The sequence below is a fragment of the Vulpes lagopus genome, chromosome 14, assembly GCF_018345385.1.
Source record: "Vulpes lagopus strain Blue_001 chromosome 14, ASM1834538v1, whole genome shotgun sequence".
NCBI lineage: Eukaryota > Metazoa > Chordata > Mammalia > Carnivora > Canidae > Vulpes > Vulpes lagopus.
Window position 1 is genome coordinate 32,197,238 of NC_054837.1, and position 14,964 is coordinate 32,212,201.

General features: G+C 43.9%; 1 protein-coding gene across 1 annotated transcript in view; it reads left to right on the forward strand.

Annotated features, from left to right (window-relative positions):
* The window catches only part of TMEM132B (transmembrane protein 132B), a 367,875-nt gene that overhangs the window by 325,969 nt on the left and 26,942 nt on the right, over positions 1–14,964 (forward strand). The window lies entirely within an intron of this gene.

Here is a 14,964-nt window from a genome sequence, read left to right on the forward strand (position 1 = left end):
GGTACAAGGAGGGCACCTTTCACATGGGAAATTTTGGGGTGCTGACGGGAAGGGCTGAGTGTCCTTGCACAGGTTACGTCTAAGTCTTTTATATAAAATAACCAATAGGCCCCTACACTTCGTTATAAAGATATTATAGCCCCTGGTCTTAATATGCTAATTTTTTGTTAATATACATTAAAATAGATGACTCTTAAAATAGAAGTCCTTCCAAGTGCCTCCTAACTTAATTTGAGTACCAGTGAGATTCAGCTCACAGTTTGGGTAATCTGGCCATGAGGCATTTCCTCTGGGTTCTTTGTTTTAATTAGCTGTATTTATGACTCCAAATTCAGCCAGGAATCAGCCCATGGTTTATTTCATGTTCTTTGCAGGGGTCTGTGTGAACCACCTCATTTAGAGTTTCTGCTGGTGTTTTCTTGGCACTCTGCTTGGCCATTTCCTTTTGCAGCGGACACCTCCTGGAGGAGGGACTTGGAGCTTCTCTCTCAAGTTGCCAAGGGAGCCCCCAGGTCCCATCCACTCATTCTAGAAAAAACCGTACTAGGTTCTGTCTTCCTTCACATTCTGCACGCTCCTATTTAGAGGGTAAATGAAACTTGGTTCCAGGCTGAAGAACTCCAGATTAGATAGAAAAGCCTCTAGGGTTCTCCTCATGGTAGAAAAGATCTGGGAGGGGCTGATTGCTTCTCATGGTGGCCTACAGGAGGCTGTGCCTTAAGCCAGAGATGGTTTTTTGATAAAGAAGAATTGATGTGTCTATGAGGCCTAATTAAAAAAAAAAAAAGTTAATCCTTAGGAAACCCAAATTTGGCACAGCCTGCTTCCTGGGCTTGGAATGCTAATTCTCCCTGGAGACAGAAGGGGGATTGGCTTCAAAGCACAGGCAGCCTTGCCCTGGGGCTCCTGGCGGGCCTTGTACTCTGTGGGCAGGTTTGATTAAACACATCTAAAGCCTGCTGTATTCAGAGTTTGGGAAGATCTGAGCCAAGTCAAACAAGCTCCACCACACGGAAGGAGAAATACTGATGGTGCATCGTCCTTGATTGCCTTTGACCATGCATGTTATTTACCGTCCCCATGTCACTCCAGAGGGGGAAATGGTGTGGTTGGCATATGGAGGTGGCTCTGAGTGATGGCAGCCCAAACAAATGGCCCACATCTGCAGCCTCCTACACCTGTACTCCCTCCCAAGAGCCTAGGGTCCCTCAGGGTGGGCCACCTCCCCCCCACCTCCAACCTGAAGAGCTCTGTCCTCCAGTACTGCCTTATACTCACTTGTTATCCAGGCACAGATGTGAACTAGAAATATCCTCTGCCCAGTCTGATAGATACATTACTTTGGAAGACAACCGTTGGGGAATTTTTTGTGTTTTTGTGTTTTTGTTTTGTTTTGTTTTGCTTAACTTTCACTTTTGTGGCCTCACAAAGATGGAGATTTCTTCAAGCAAATTATGATCTTCAGAAGAACAAAGCAGAGTGAGCAGACCATCAAACTCAGGGCTGCTTTTGAGACTTTTCAAGGGGAAAGCCAACAGAGCCAGGTTCTGTTGCAAATCCTGGGGCCTTAGTCAAGCGAATGGTGTTAATTAATTGGCTGTGGTATATTTATCATGGCTTTAGTGTCAATATTTGTAGCAAATGTCACCTCCACTCCAAGACAAACAGCATCACCCACAGAGCTGCACCCTGGCCTCAGTGTCCTCTCAGGGGCATTCCCAACCACGGGGGACATTTGTTAGTACCTCACGGGGAGGACCCCCCCCCTTAGCCTGCACAGGTGTCATTCAGTTACTCCTTCATGGTTGCAGAAAACACTGTATACTCCCCAGGGAGGATCTTGCGGGGTGCAAGGAAGATATTTGGTGCCTTGGAAGTTCTGTGCATTGGGACTATGATTTAGGTAAGGGGAAAAGTATGAATTTAGGAAGATGTGAATTTTAAACAGATTGGCTTCTTTGACTTGGGATTGAATGACTTTGAAATTTGGAAGCTTGGCCAAATCTGACAAGATTGGGAGGGATAAATTTTAACTTCTATGTAAAAACCATACACACAGAAGGGGGTGCATCTTAATAGTAGTGTGTGTATATATGTGTGTATCTATTTAATTTTTTGCCACCCTCTAAAAATTGTCAAATTCACGTAGAAATCTGGGTTTCTAGCTTCTTATGAAAATCACAAGGTCAGGTTGCTTCCTGGGAACCTCATGTGGAGCTGACTGGAGCGTACCCCTGTGCATAATGCCTGGGCCCTCCAGATCATCACACTCCCCACCACTCCCTCTCACTCCCCTTGGAGGCTTGTGGGGATTTTCCACTTCTTGCTGCACTCCTGCTGATAGTTATCTGATAGGTTTCAGAGGAAAGTGAGGCATGTCTTGTACCCTGGTTTCTGATAAAAATCCACAACAAATGCTAGCTCTTACTCAGTCACCCTGATGGAGAATTTTGTGTCTTTCTAGGCATGAGAGCAACCCTGGAAATTGGAGTATCTTCTTCTCATGGGTGTCAGGGGCGTGGAGGGCCCTCGGCGTCTGTCACAGAGAGATGCTTGGAGGATGCCTGAGTGTGTAGCCTGGTGATGAGTAGAAAAGGCCCAGGGGCAAGGTGAAGAGGGAGACAGGACAGCTCTCTAAGCCTTCCAGGGGCAGAACGAATTCTGGGGGTGGAGTAGATTCATGCTATTTAATCACCAGAGTGGAAATTAAAAGGAAGCCTCTCTAGCTCACTATAGAGAAAGAGAATGCAGAGGTAGTGAACCCTTCCATTAAGATTTCAGACAGAGGACCTCGGCTCATATCCTGACTCCGCCTCCCTCTCTATTTGACCATCCCTTATCTGTAAAACAAGGATGATAATGACACAGTGTGGAACCTTCCATAGGGAAAGTCAGTGTATACAGCAGAACAGTAATAAAAGTAATCCTGAATGAAATCCCTGGGAGAACACCTGGGTTCAAAAAGTTCAAAAGATAGTTGATATTTAAAAAAAAAAAAAAAAGTATTGCATTTGAGCTGCAGCCAAATCTCCTGGGGCATTGTCAGTCAAGGCTAGTTTGAAAGGGAACACTGGGGATATCTACATAAATTAGATTGGAGCAAGGTTCGTGGTGAGATACGTGCCCCCCTCTTATCCTTCTTTCTTACAACTTCTGAGAGAAGTATCATCAAATGGCATCCCCCAGTCATTGTAAGCACATATAATTAAATTTTTGCTTGTCAAATCTTTACATTATAGAATCCCAAGATGGAGTTTTGGGGATGATTAAATATGTTTTTACCTAAAGGAAGCCACATAGTGCAGGATCTATAATAGATCAATAAACATTTTATCTACATACCAACATCCATATTCATATCTGTGTATTTTAACCCCAGCTTGATAGCAAGGTCTACAGAGTCTACAACTTTGTTTTATTAACAATGCCCCCCACCCAGCCCTAAGCAGATCTGGAACATAGTGGGGCTCAGTAAATATTTGTAGAATCTATTAACAAATGAATAATGAATGAATGCTAGAGTTTCTTGGAGATGGAACAGGACAGTGGGCAAGAGTGGTTGCCTGGTGTTTATTGGAGCATCTCCAGTGGATTTCCTGTTATTGGAAATCTTCAAAGAGCATGGGGGAGAAGGACGTGGCATTGGGTAAAACCTGGCCTTGGCACTATAATCCAAGGCTTCTTCTGTTCTCATGGGGAGGCTCTTGTCCCACCTGCCCATGGACACTGGCGGGCAGGGCAATGTATAAGGAGCCTTGGGAGCTACAGAGGTGGAATTTTGTCATTGGGAACTGACAGCTGAGGAAATGGGCATTAGTAGTTAAGATTTGTTGAGAACGTAGTAGGTGACAGGTACTATTATAATGAGGACATTAGAAATACTGATCCATCTTGTCTTCACAACAAGTCTTCAAGGCAGGTGACATTCCTACCACCAAGTTTGTACATGAGGAACTGACATGTGGACAGTGGATGTGGGGACAGAGTTCCCACACAGCAGCCCCTGGTCATCTGGAATTGTCATCTGACGTTGTGCAGGGCAGGGGAGCCCTCCCATGAACCAGGAGCAAAGCATCATTCTGTGGCTTTCTTATCTGGAAGTCTGTGATAATGGACTTTTTCTAAATTTGTCAAAGACTTTTGTTTCCCACCTCATCACTTGAAAGGTGGTATATTAGTTTCCTCTTGCTGCTGTAACAAATTACTGTCAATCTAGTAGCTTTAAACAAAGCACATCAGTTATCTTACTGGAGGTCAGGGATCTACAGTGGATCTGTGGGGCTGTGTTCCTGTCTCCTTGCGTTTTTTAGCTTCAAGAGGCACCTGCATTTCTGGCTGTGGCCCCTCTGCCATCTTCAGGTCGGCATTAGAGCATCTTTCAACCTCTCTCTCCCTCTCTCTTCTTTCTCACCTCTAGTTCTGTCACAGTGTTTCTGACTCCACCCTCTTAAGGACCTTGGTGATTATATTAGGCCCACCTGGATAACCCAGGATAGTCCTTTTAATCTAAAATCCTTATTTTAATGAACTTTCCTGTGTGTACTAGGGCTGCCATAATAAGTTCCCACAAACTCAGTAGCTTAAAACAGCATACATTTCTTTTCTCCCAGATCTGGAGGCCAGAAGTCTGAAATTGAGCTATTGGCAGGACTCCACTCCCTCCAGAAGCTCTAGGGGAGGATTCTTCCTGCCTCTTCCAGCTTCTGGTGGCTCCAGGTCTCCTTGGCCTATGGCTATGTCCCTCTAGTCTCTTCCTCTGTCTTCACTGGGTCTTGCCCCTGTGTCTCCAGTGTCTCCATATGGCCTTCTTCTAAGGGCACTTTGTCAGTGGATGTAGGAGCTGCCCTCACTCAGAATGATCTTACCTCAGGATTCTTAATTACATCCTAAAATTCCATTTCCAGGTAAGATCATGTTCCCAGGTAGCAGGGGCTAGAACTTGGTCATAGCACTTTTGGGCCATAAGTGAGCCCCCGACACCACCACGTAAGGTAACACATCCCCAAGTGCTGGGGATTAGGGCGTGGACGTCTTGGGGGAGGATCTTTATGTTGCCCACCACAATGTATTTTCTTGTCTTTGCTAAGTTTCTTTAAAGGTCCTCAGAAGAAGGAAGAAAAATGCAATTTCCAAGTTGTAATTATGATTTAATCTTTGACTGTATATCCTCCTGACACAGTGATGGCCTCATGTCCTCGTGTGTTGGTAATTGTACTGTTTGTCAATGATCTGTGGTCTCCAGAGCCACCACAGCCAGCCACACATGGTCAGCAGGGGAGCAACTCATTCATGCTTGGAGAGAAGTAAATGTAAGCTCCTGCTGGTCTTGAAGATGGAGCCCTCCATCTTTTTGGCTGCCATAATTAAGTTCCCAGCCTTCTAGTGTCAGCTGGACTTGCGATAATGAGATGCTAAAGGCCTCATAAGAGGGCATTAACATTTTAAAGTCTTCTCTGCCCCAGGGAAGGATCTTGTTTCCAAAGTTGGTCTGTGAGGAGTGAAGGAAAGTGGTGGAAGTGCTGTAAAAAATATAAAGTTTTCTGCTGCTTGCTGAACAATGTATGGGGAGCTGGTCACTAAAGAGAACCAGATGTCTCCTCTGGAGGACATCAGCTTTGATAGAATAGCTGCTTTTCTGGATTTGGCAGCACCTATGAAAGGCCATGTGAGCCCATTTTCGTTGAGTGTTTGATTTGTAAAGAGGATTCCGTGGAAGGTAGGTGTGCCCTGAACCTGATGAAGAAGCACATTTGAGCTGGTGTCACTGAGCAAGGTGGAGGGGCTTGGACTGGTGTGGTAGGTAGTGGCTAGTGGGCAGGTAGTGATGAAATCCTGCATTGGTGAGTTTTGTTTTGTTTTGTTCTCATTTGGTCACAAGTAGTAGAAACCCAAATCTACTGTCTTAAGCCAACAAAGGGGTAGTATATTGAGTTGTACAACTAAAAGAACCAGGATGGCTTCAGGCAAAGTTGGATCCAGGAGCTCATCCTGGATGAGCTTGGTCTCTTTCCTCAAATTCTGCCTTCCTCTCTGGGGTTCTGCACATTTCCTGCCCATGTTCCTGTTATTTCCTGTGCCTAGCACCCCTCTCCCATCCTCTGCACCTGTGGACATCTCAATGTCCTCTGTTCTTTGCTCTGGCCCCCCCCCCCCCCGCATGCAGTCACCTCAGTCTTACCATTGTGCGCCCCCACAGGTCCTCACCTCGGTATGTTCCCCAGGTGGATACATGTCTGAGGGACTTGGCACATGGCATGTCTGCCCCTTGAGGGCAGAGTCCATGTCCCACTGAGGGTCCTGTCCTCTGGGTCTATCGGAGTGAACGGTTACAGCAACACACAACTAACACACACAGCAACATCACACCAGACTCCTTCTGCTTGTGTCAGATTTGGCCCAGTGTTCCACCCACGCGACCCCACAAGGTGGGTGTGAGCATCACTGAGTTTTGTGGCTCAGGAAACAGAGTAACTGTGCTCAGTGGGTTTTGGGTAAACGGTAATCCACTGTATATCCAAATTCATGGCGCCAAAAAGTAGACAAACAGTTCTTCCTATTTCTTTGCCCATTTATAGACAGACTTTATAAAGACAGATATTTCCGGAAACCCAGATTTTTGTGTAAGAGTTTTGACTTTTCAACGTTGGCAAGTCATCGGGTTGAAAGAGCTCTGCGAGCCCATGTGGCCTGGGGTGCCAGTCTGACCTTCCCGCCCTGGGACAGCAGGACATGAGATAGAAGATGACCCCCTGTCACAGGCAGAGCGGGGTGGGAAAGGGGACATTGTCAGAACCCCATGGGCATCGATGAAGAGGCGGCAGGGGGCTCACAATGGTCTCCTCACCGACTTCTCTCAAAAGGGTCCATGTCGGTGCTGGGCTACAACAAGCTTCCAAGGAGCTCTCAGACTGATCCTAATTTTATTTAGAGGGAGACAGAGAGAAATCCAAAGGAGGCTTAAGGCGATTCTTTCTCTCTTAGCAGTGCTTGGCAAAAATTCCTACAGAGAACACTGTTATTCTATTTCTGGGCATGAATTTCCTTCCCTTTGCCCATCACCAGGAGCCAGGCAGCTAAGAATAAGTTGTCAGGCAGCTTGGCTGTTATTGCCTGATTTTGTCTTGCTTTGTGCGGGCGATTTGGACTTTTATTGTACCTTCCTAATTGGGTACGGGCATGTATTTCCTGTTGGCCTGAGGATGGGTACTGCTGCCTTCCCGAGGCTTTCTTCCCATCAGCACCACTGTGATTTCAATATTAATTAGCTCTTTTGTTCATGTCTGTCTTTGCCATCTCCAATTAAGAGCTGACATTCTGGAATTGTCTCTGCGTCATGCAGGGAAATCTTGGAATGAGCCAGAGGAGGCCCGTGAGCCTCCCAGCCTCGCTCCCTCAGTTCACATGGAATGCTCCCTGCCCTCCTCTCCAGGTGCCTCCCATCCTGCTCAGGTCCAAGGTCGGGTCTGTGAATGTGTCTCGAATATCAGACAGGACCCCAGGACTCCTGGAGACATACTTATTTTGTGTTCAGTAGGAGGGAAAGGGCCCCTCACTGATGTTGCAGCGCTTGGTTCACATTTTAAACCCCTGCCTTGCGGCTTTGGTGGTGAGCAGACTGTATGAGCTCTGTATTCAAATTCACTGGTTTTCTCAAAGAATTCAAATAATTTGCACAAACTTTAGTAGTTAACTGGGTCATTTACCTGCAAGCAGTAGGCATAGGTTGTGAGTGGACTTAGGTACAAAGGCAATGTGTACCTAAATCCACTACCATTTTTCTAACAGTGTTTAGAAGTATAATGGTTAGATAGCAAACTGCACCTATTCAAAGGTATACAGATTTGATGTTCCAAATCACACATCCCCATCCCCAAACTCAAGATAGTGAACCTATCCTCAGCCCCCAAACTTTCTTCATACCCCTTTGTAATATCCTACCCCCCCATCCCCATCCCTTTCCAGTATCCCCAGGCAAATATTCATCTTCTCTCTTTCCCTGAAGAAGGATTGTCATTTTCCGGAGTGCTGTACATAGAAAGTGTGTTCTCTTCCTATGCTTGGCTTATTTCACCCACACAGTTAATTTGAGATTCATGCACGTGGTTGTGTGTATCAGTAGCCACTTCCTCTTACTGTGAGGTAGCATTCCGCTGTATGTGTATGCCATAGATCATCCATCCACTGGTGGACATTTGGGTTATTACTAGTTTTCAGCTGTCATAACTATTGCTGCTATGAACGTTCATACAGGTTTCTGTATGAATAAGCTTTTGGATCAGAAAACTTGAATTGTATGGTAAGTGTACATTTAACTTTTTAAGACACTGCCAGACTGTTTCTAAAGTGATTACACCATTTTACATTCCCACCATCAGAGTTTGAGAGTGCTAGTACTTCCATACCCTTGTCAACACTTGGTATTGTCAGTCTTTTTAGTTTTAGCCAGTCTACTGGGTATCCACATCAGTGCCATTTTAGTTTTAACTTGCACTTCACTATAGATTAATGGTGTCAGATACCTTTTCATGTGAGATTTGTCATTCACTGATCTTTGGTGAAATGGCTGTTCAGATCTTTTGCCCATTTTTTTAAAAAAATTGGCTTGTTGGGCAGCCCCGGTGGCGCAGCGGTTTGGCGCCACCTGCACCCGGGGCATGATCCTGGAGATCCTGGATCGAGTCCCACATCAGGCTCTCTGCATGGAGCCTGCTTCTCCCTCTGCCTGTGTCTCTGCCTCTCTCTCTCTGTCTCTATGAATAAATAAATAAAATCTTAAAAAAATAATAAAATAAAATTGGCTTGTTTGCTATATAGTATTTAGTGTTAAGAATTCTCCTTTTGGAATTGAAAATATTTTCTTGTAGTCTGTGATTTGTTTTTTCATGACCAATAGGGTCTTTTTTTTTTTTTTTTTAACCATAGGATCCTTTGAAGAACATAAGTTTTTTATTTTGATGAGAACCAGTTTTATTCATTTTTTTCCTTTTACAGATTATACTTTTGCTATTGTGTCTAAGGAATAATTGCCTAACCTAAGTTCACAAAAATATTCTCAAATGTTTTCTTCTCAATGTTTTATCATTTTAATTCTTACATTTAGGTTTATAATCCATTTGAGTTAATTTTTGTGTATCATGGGACCTAAGTACATAAATTCATCTGTTTTGCTTATGGCCATCCAGTTGTTCTGGCACCATTTGTTGAAAAGACTGTTCTTTCCCCCACTGAATTGTATTGGCATCCCTTTTTGAAAATAAATTGATCATAAATGTAAGATTTTATTTAGGCATTCTCAACTCCCTTCTAATGAACAAGTCTCTCCTTATGATAGTACCACATTCTCTTGATTACCATTGCTTTATAGTAAATTTTGTAATCAGTATTAGTGAACCCTCAAGATTTGTTCTTTTTCACAATTGTTTTGATTATGTTGGGTCTCTTAACTTTCCATATGAACCTCTGGATCAGTTGTCAATTTCTGCTGAAAAGTCAGCTGGAATTTGGGAATTTTGATAGGTTTCACATTAAATCCATAGATTGATTTGGATAGTATTACCATCTTAACATTAAGCCTTCTGATCATGGACATGGGATGTCTTCATGTTTATATGGTCTTTAATTTCTCACAATAATATTTTAAATTTTCAGAGTGTAAGTTTTGTACTTCTTTTTTGTGTGTGTGTTTGGCCCTAAGCATTGTATTCCTTCTGATGCTATTGTAAATGGAATTCTTTAAATTCTTTTTTTTTTAAGATTTTACTTATTTATTCATGAGAGACACACAGAGAGAGCCAGAAATTTGGGCAGAGGGAGAAGCAGGCTCCCTGCAGGGAGCCCAATGCAGAACTCGATCCCATCTGGATCCTGGGATCATGACCTGAGCAGAAGGCAGATGCTCAACCACTGAGCCACCCAGGCATCCTGTAAATAGAATTCTTTAGTGATTTTTCTTTTCTTTTTATTTTTTTAAAGATTTTATTTATTTATTTGACAGGATGAGCCAGGAGGGAGAGGGAGAAGCAGGTTCCCCACTGAGCCTGGAGCTAGACAATGGACTCCATCCCAGGACCCTGGGATCATGACCTGAGGTGAAGGCAGATGCTTCACTGACTGAGCCATCCAAACGCCCCATGATTTTTATATTCAAGTGGTTTCCTGCTAGTGTGGAGACACTTGATTTTTACATATTGACCCTCACCCTGTAATTTTGCTGGGTTTGTTTATTAGTGTTAACAGGTTTTTAAGTGAATTCCTTGAGATTTGCTGTATACGATATCCTGTCACTGGTAAAGAACCATAGTTTATTTCTTCCTTTCCAATCTGGAAGTCTCTTATTTCATTTTCTTGCCTAATTGCCCCAGCTGGAATTTCAGTAAAGTGTTGAATAGAGGGGTACCTGGGTGGTTCATTTGGTTAAGCATCTGACTCTTGATTTTGGCTCAAGTCATGATCTCAGGATCCTGTGGTCTGGACCCTGTCGGGCTCCATGCTTAGTGGGGAGTCTCCTGGAGATTCCCTCTCTCCTTCTCCCTCTGCTCCTTCCCCTGCTTGTGCATTATCTCCTTCCTCTCTCAAATAAATAAATAAATCTTTAAAAAAAATGTTGAATCGAAGTCCTGAGAATGAACGTTTTTGTCATTTCTCTGATCTTAGGGAGAAAGCACTTTGTCTCCATATAAAGTTAGCTGTGGATTCCTTTCATTGTTTTCTTCCTTTTTTTTTTTTTTTTTGGACATGCCTTTTACCATGACAAGGAATTCCCTTCTATTCCTAGTTTACTGAGTGTTTTAGTGTGAAGGATGATGGGTTTTATCAAATGCTTTTTTTATGTCTATTGAGCTGATCATACGATTTTGCCCTTATAGTGATACAGTATTATAAAGCTATTTCTGGAGAAGAAAAAAGTTTTGGAATATCTTGAAACTCCCAATGCTTCATAGGTTGGGAAATAATAGAATTCTGGGCCACATCTATTGGGTTTTTGTGTTTAAATCTAGGTTTGTGGGGTGCCTGGGTGTCTCAGTTTGTTAAGTGGCTGCCTTTGGCTCAGGTCATGATCCTAGGATCAGCTTTGGGTTGATCTGCTCAGGGAGGAGTCTGCTTCTCCCTCTCCCTCTGCCCCTCCCACTCCACTCATGCTCTGTCTCTGTCTCTGTCTCTCTCTGTCTCAAATAATTAAAGAAAAATCTTAAAAAAAAAAAAAAAAAGCCTGGAAATCTTACCAGTACTCTTTAAAAAAAAAAAAAAAATCTAGGTTTGTAACGTCACACTGTTCAATTGTTTCTCAACTCCAAAACAAATGGGGGAAAATTGCAGCCGCAATTTTATTCTTGAGTCTTTGTCTTAGACTCAAGAATTAGCTAGTTGCCATCCTGCCTTACAAATTCAGAATTTGAAGCAAAGTGCATAGCGGGAGACTTCTTGTTTGAAGCCTTTGTTGTATGCACATGAGCCAGGTTTAGAGATGGATTTTCTGGAATGCCAAGTAACTGGGATGGAAATACTTATCAGAGCAGGAAACCTGATTTTGTTTGGCTCCTCCTGAGGAATGTCCAGTCCCCTTGACACTGAGCTTGATTTTAGACATTTGTTTAGGGGGTGCCCCATTTGTGGGGGCGCATAGGCTGGTTTTATGTATGTCCTATGTAGTGAAGTGAACCTCAAATATAAAAGTGTTTTTCCTAGCACAGCAAGGAATCGGGTTTATTAGTTGTGGCGTATCCCTCCTTTCCATGAGCAGGTCCCTGGCATTTGCACATGGCCCGTGAGGGACATCACAGACAAGGGAGCTGGGCCCAATTGCTTATTACGTCATTTCTGGTAGCTTCTTACTTTGCTAAGTTTCTGTACTTTTTGTTAAATCTATGGGGGCCTTTATCTAGTCATAGGAATGGATGTGTCAGCCACCCCTCCTCTGTCCTGATGTAACACGGCTGGTAAGCACATCTGAGGAAGGAAAATCAGGGATTGAGTGCCAAATGGGGGATAGTGCCTACACGACCTGTAGGTAAACAACAGACACACTCATCTTTCAACCTTCTGGGTTGGCCACTCCAGGTCAGGAGATCTTGTCTTTTTTTGCTCAATTCCCTCCATGCTAGAACAGCACCTGGCATACAGTGGGCCCTCAGCAAATACTTGTTGAATGTATGAACTTCAAAAACCTCTAAAAATAGTATCCCAAAGTAACAAAGATCACTCTATGGTCACTTGCTGTAGCCTCCCGTTTGGTTTGAGAAAAGAGAAGAAATCGCTCGAATCTCAGTGCTGTGTCTGGCCCAGCACGGCCACGGTGGGGTGAGCACAGCTCGTTGGGGGATTAGGCTGCCTGAGTCGATTTGCTTCGGAGAAGGCTGCAAAGGTGGCTCCTATTCTTAGGATCCTTTCGGGGAATTGTGGGTCTGGGCACTAGTGTGAGGTTGCCAGTGTGCATGCTTCCATTGTGGCTGATTCTGGACCTTCTTTAGTTAATTACTGGTGACAGTATGGAAAGAAGCATTTGTGATGGTTATTTGGAAGAGACAGATGAGCTCCCTAGTCCTTAGGTCCCAGCTCTCCCCCCTCCCGAGATTTGGGGAGTTCATTCTCAGAAATCGTCAGTCATCAGCAGGAGCAGAGTGGGTGACACCTTCCCTTGTGGCCAAAAGGAAGGAGCAGCAGGACCTCAGTTTGGGCCAATCTTTCCTTAGATCCACCTCTTCCCACTCACTTCTCTTCCACGTGCACTTCCTGAGCACATGCCATGGCAGAGCGCTGCTTTCAATGTCATGGGAGGGGAGTGTTATAACATGTCAGTTTCTTGATTTGTTCATCTGTCTTCACTCTTCAAGCTGGCAGCTCCATGATGGGGTGGGACCTGACCAATGTTGCTTGTGGTGCATCCCCATCACCCAGCACCGTGCATGGCCCTGTAGAGCAGGGTGCTGTATGAGTGGATGGTGAATGCAATCTCATGGGGCAAGGTGCTTATGTGCCAGAGATGATGCTGCCATTCATGGATGAGAGGGACAGGCTTGGAGTCTGGCGGGCATGGATTCGAATTCTGCCCTAGCTGTCACTCTGGGAAATCTTGTGGAATCTGTCCTTCAAAACAAGCCTCAAAGACTGATTTTGTGTATGGTAATAACTAGCATTTATTGAGCCCTTCTTACGCATTGACGTCTGAGCTCTTCATGTGTATCAATTCATGTAGGCTCTCCCCTCCCCGGATTATCTGTAAATTGACTTATTTTGTGCATATCCTGAGATTAAGGTTATTGTTTCCTAATGATAAAAATGTGTCTTGTTTTTCTCTTAAACATTTTAAATGTTTATAGAGAAATTCACTCATGTTAGGAGCTAGTGAATATAAAAAGAAATACCACAAAGTAGAGCTGGGGAGCCTTTTCCCAGCCAAGAGTTAGTTACACGTCCTCATGAGACATGACAGGCATAGATGAAAGGAGTCACCTGAGGAGCTCACAGATTTTCCCCAAATATGCAGGGAATTCAGCATGAGCAATTTATTAGCGTTCTATTGATGTGTATTGCCAGGTCAATATGGACTTTCAGAGAGTAATGCTGCCTTTTGCAGCTGTTGGAAGTATAAATTCTGTCTCAGCTAAAAACAAGGGAACAAGATTTCTCAGAGGGGACAGAGTGGCTCATGCAGCCGCCTATTACACAAATGGACTCTAATCTCTTCCATTTTTAAGAAGGATGGGTTTCTAGCAGTAAAAGATCATTTATATTCATACAATCAATTTATTCATTTTTTACTGATTACATCTTCTAAACTGCTGTTGGATTAATTTGCCATGGAGACATTTAAGGTTGAACTTGAAATGCTAAAAGAAAAGCTCAGATTTCAAAGGAGTTCTGTTGACTTCTGTTTGCCCTGCAGCATTGGGTTAGCCTTCTAAAGAACCCCCACCCCAAATGTGCCATATATTTTTGACCACTTCTAAAGCTCAGTGTAACAGGCTCTTTTTAAAAATTAAAGACCCTAGCCCCAAGCGATTGCCCTAATAAAGTCATCCCTTAATGTTCTGGATAGCCAGGCACTTTCCATCATCAAGGGTTCCATGTGTATCACTCCCCTGGATGTATGTTTCCAAGATGAGAGAGAGGAATATATCAACAACTTCCTGACATCCTTTGTGTCTAACATTTAATAAATATTTGGGTTGCACTCTGACTTCTTTTCCTTCGAGCACAGTTATGCAAAGAGCAGTAGCCAGCCATGTGCTAAGACTACCTATGTGTCTGAAGGTCACTCCTGGGGGCGCTGGTTTCTCCTGTGCCTTCATTGATAGCCCTCTTGAGTGACAAGATGATACTGGGAATCTTGCAGGATTTCCCAGCTCTGATTACAGTGCTGGCACTTGGCCCTGGTGAGGGAAGAATGGACTTTAGTCAAATGCATTGGGCAAATGAATTTTGGTTTCATAAATGTGATGTAAATAATATAGAATAAGTTCAACATCTACTGGATACACTTCCTAGCCTGTGCCCATGCAGATACCATTAATCAATCCCAGCACTCCTTCCAGGTAGAGCCCAGATTCCTTCTCAAGATGAAGCTCCCTAGAGTAGCCACTGTGAGTGGATCTGCACTGGCAAGTAGATGAACCTGTTTCCTATTTCTGGTAGAGTCTGAGGAGCTAAGAAAGGTTTCAGTAAGCATAAAAGAGTGTGGTACTATTGAAACTGTGTGTGGACCTCAAACTTTGATGTGTTGCTGAGAAAACCAAACCAAACCAAACTCTTCTGTGCTGTAGCACTGACGTCCTATCATAGTCCGTTGACCCTTGAACAACACAGGGGTTAGGGGCACCGGCCCCCCCAACCCCAATACCTTGCACAGTCAAAAATCATGTATAACTTTTTAAAAATATTTTATTTATTTATTTGAGAGAGAGAGAGCATGGGCTGGGGGAGGGGCAGTGAGAGGGGGAAAAGCAGACTCCTTGCTGATCAGAGATC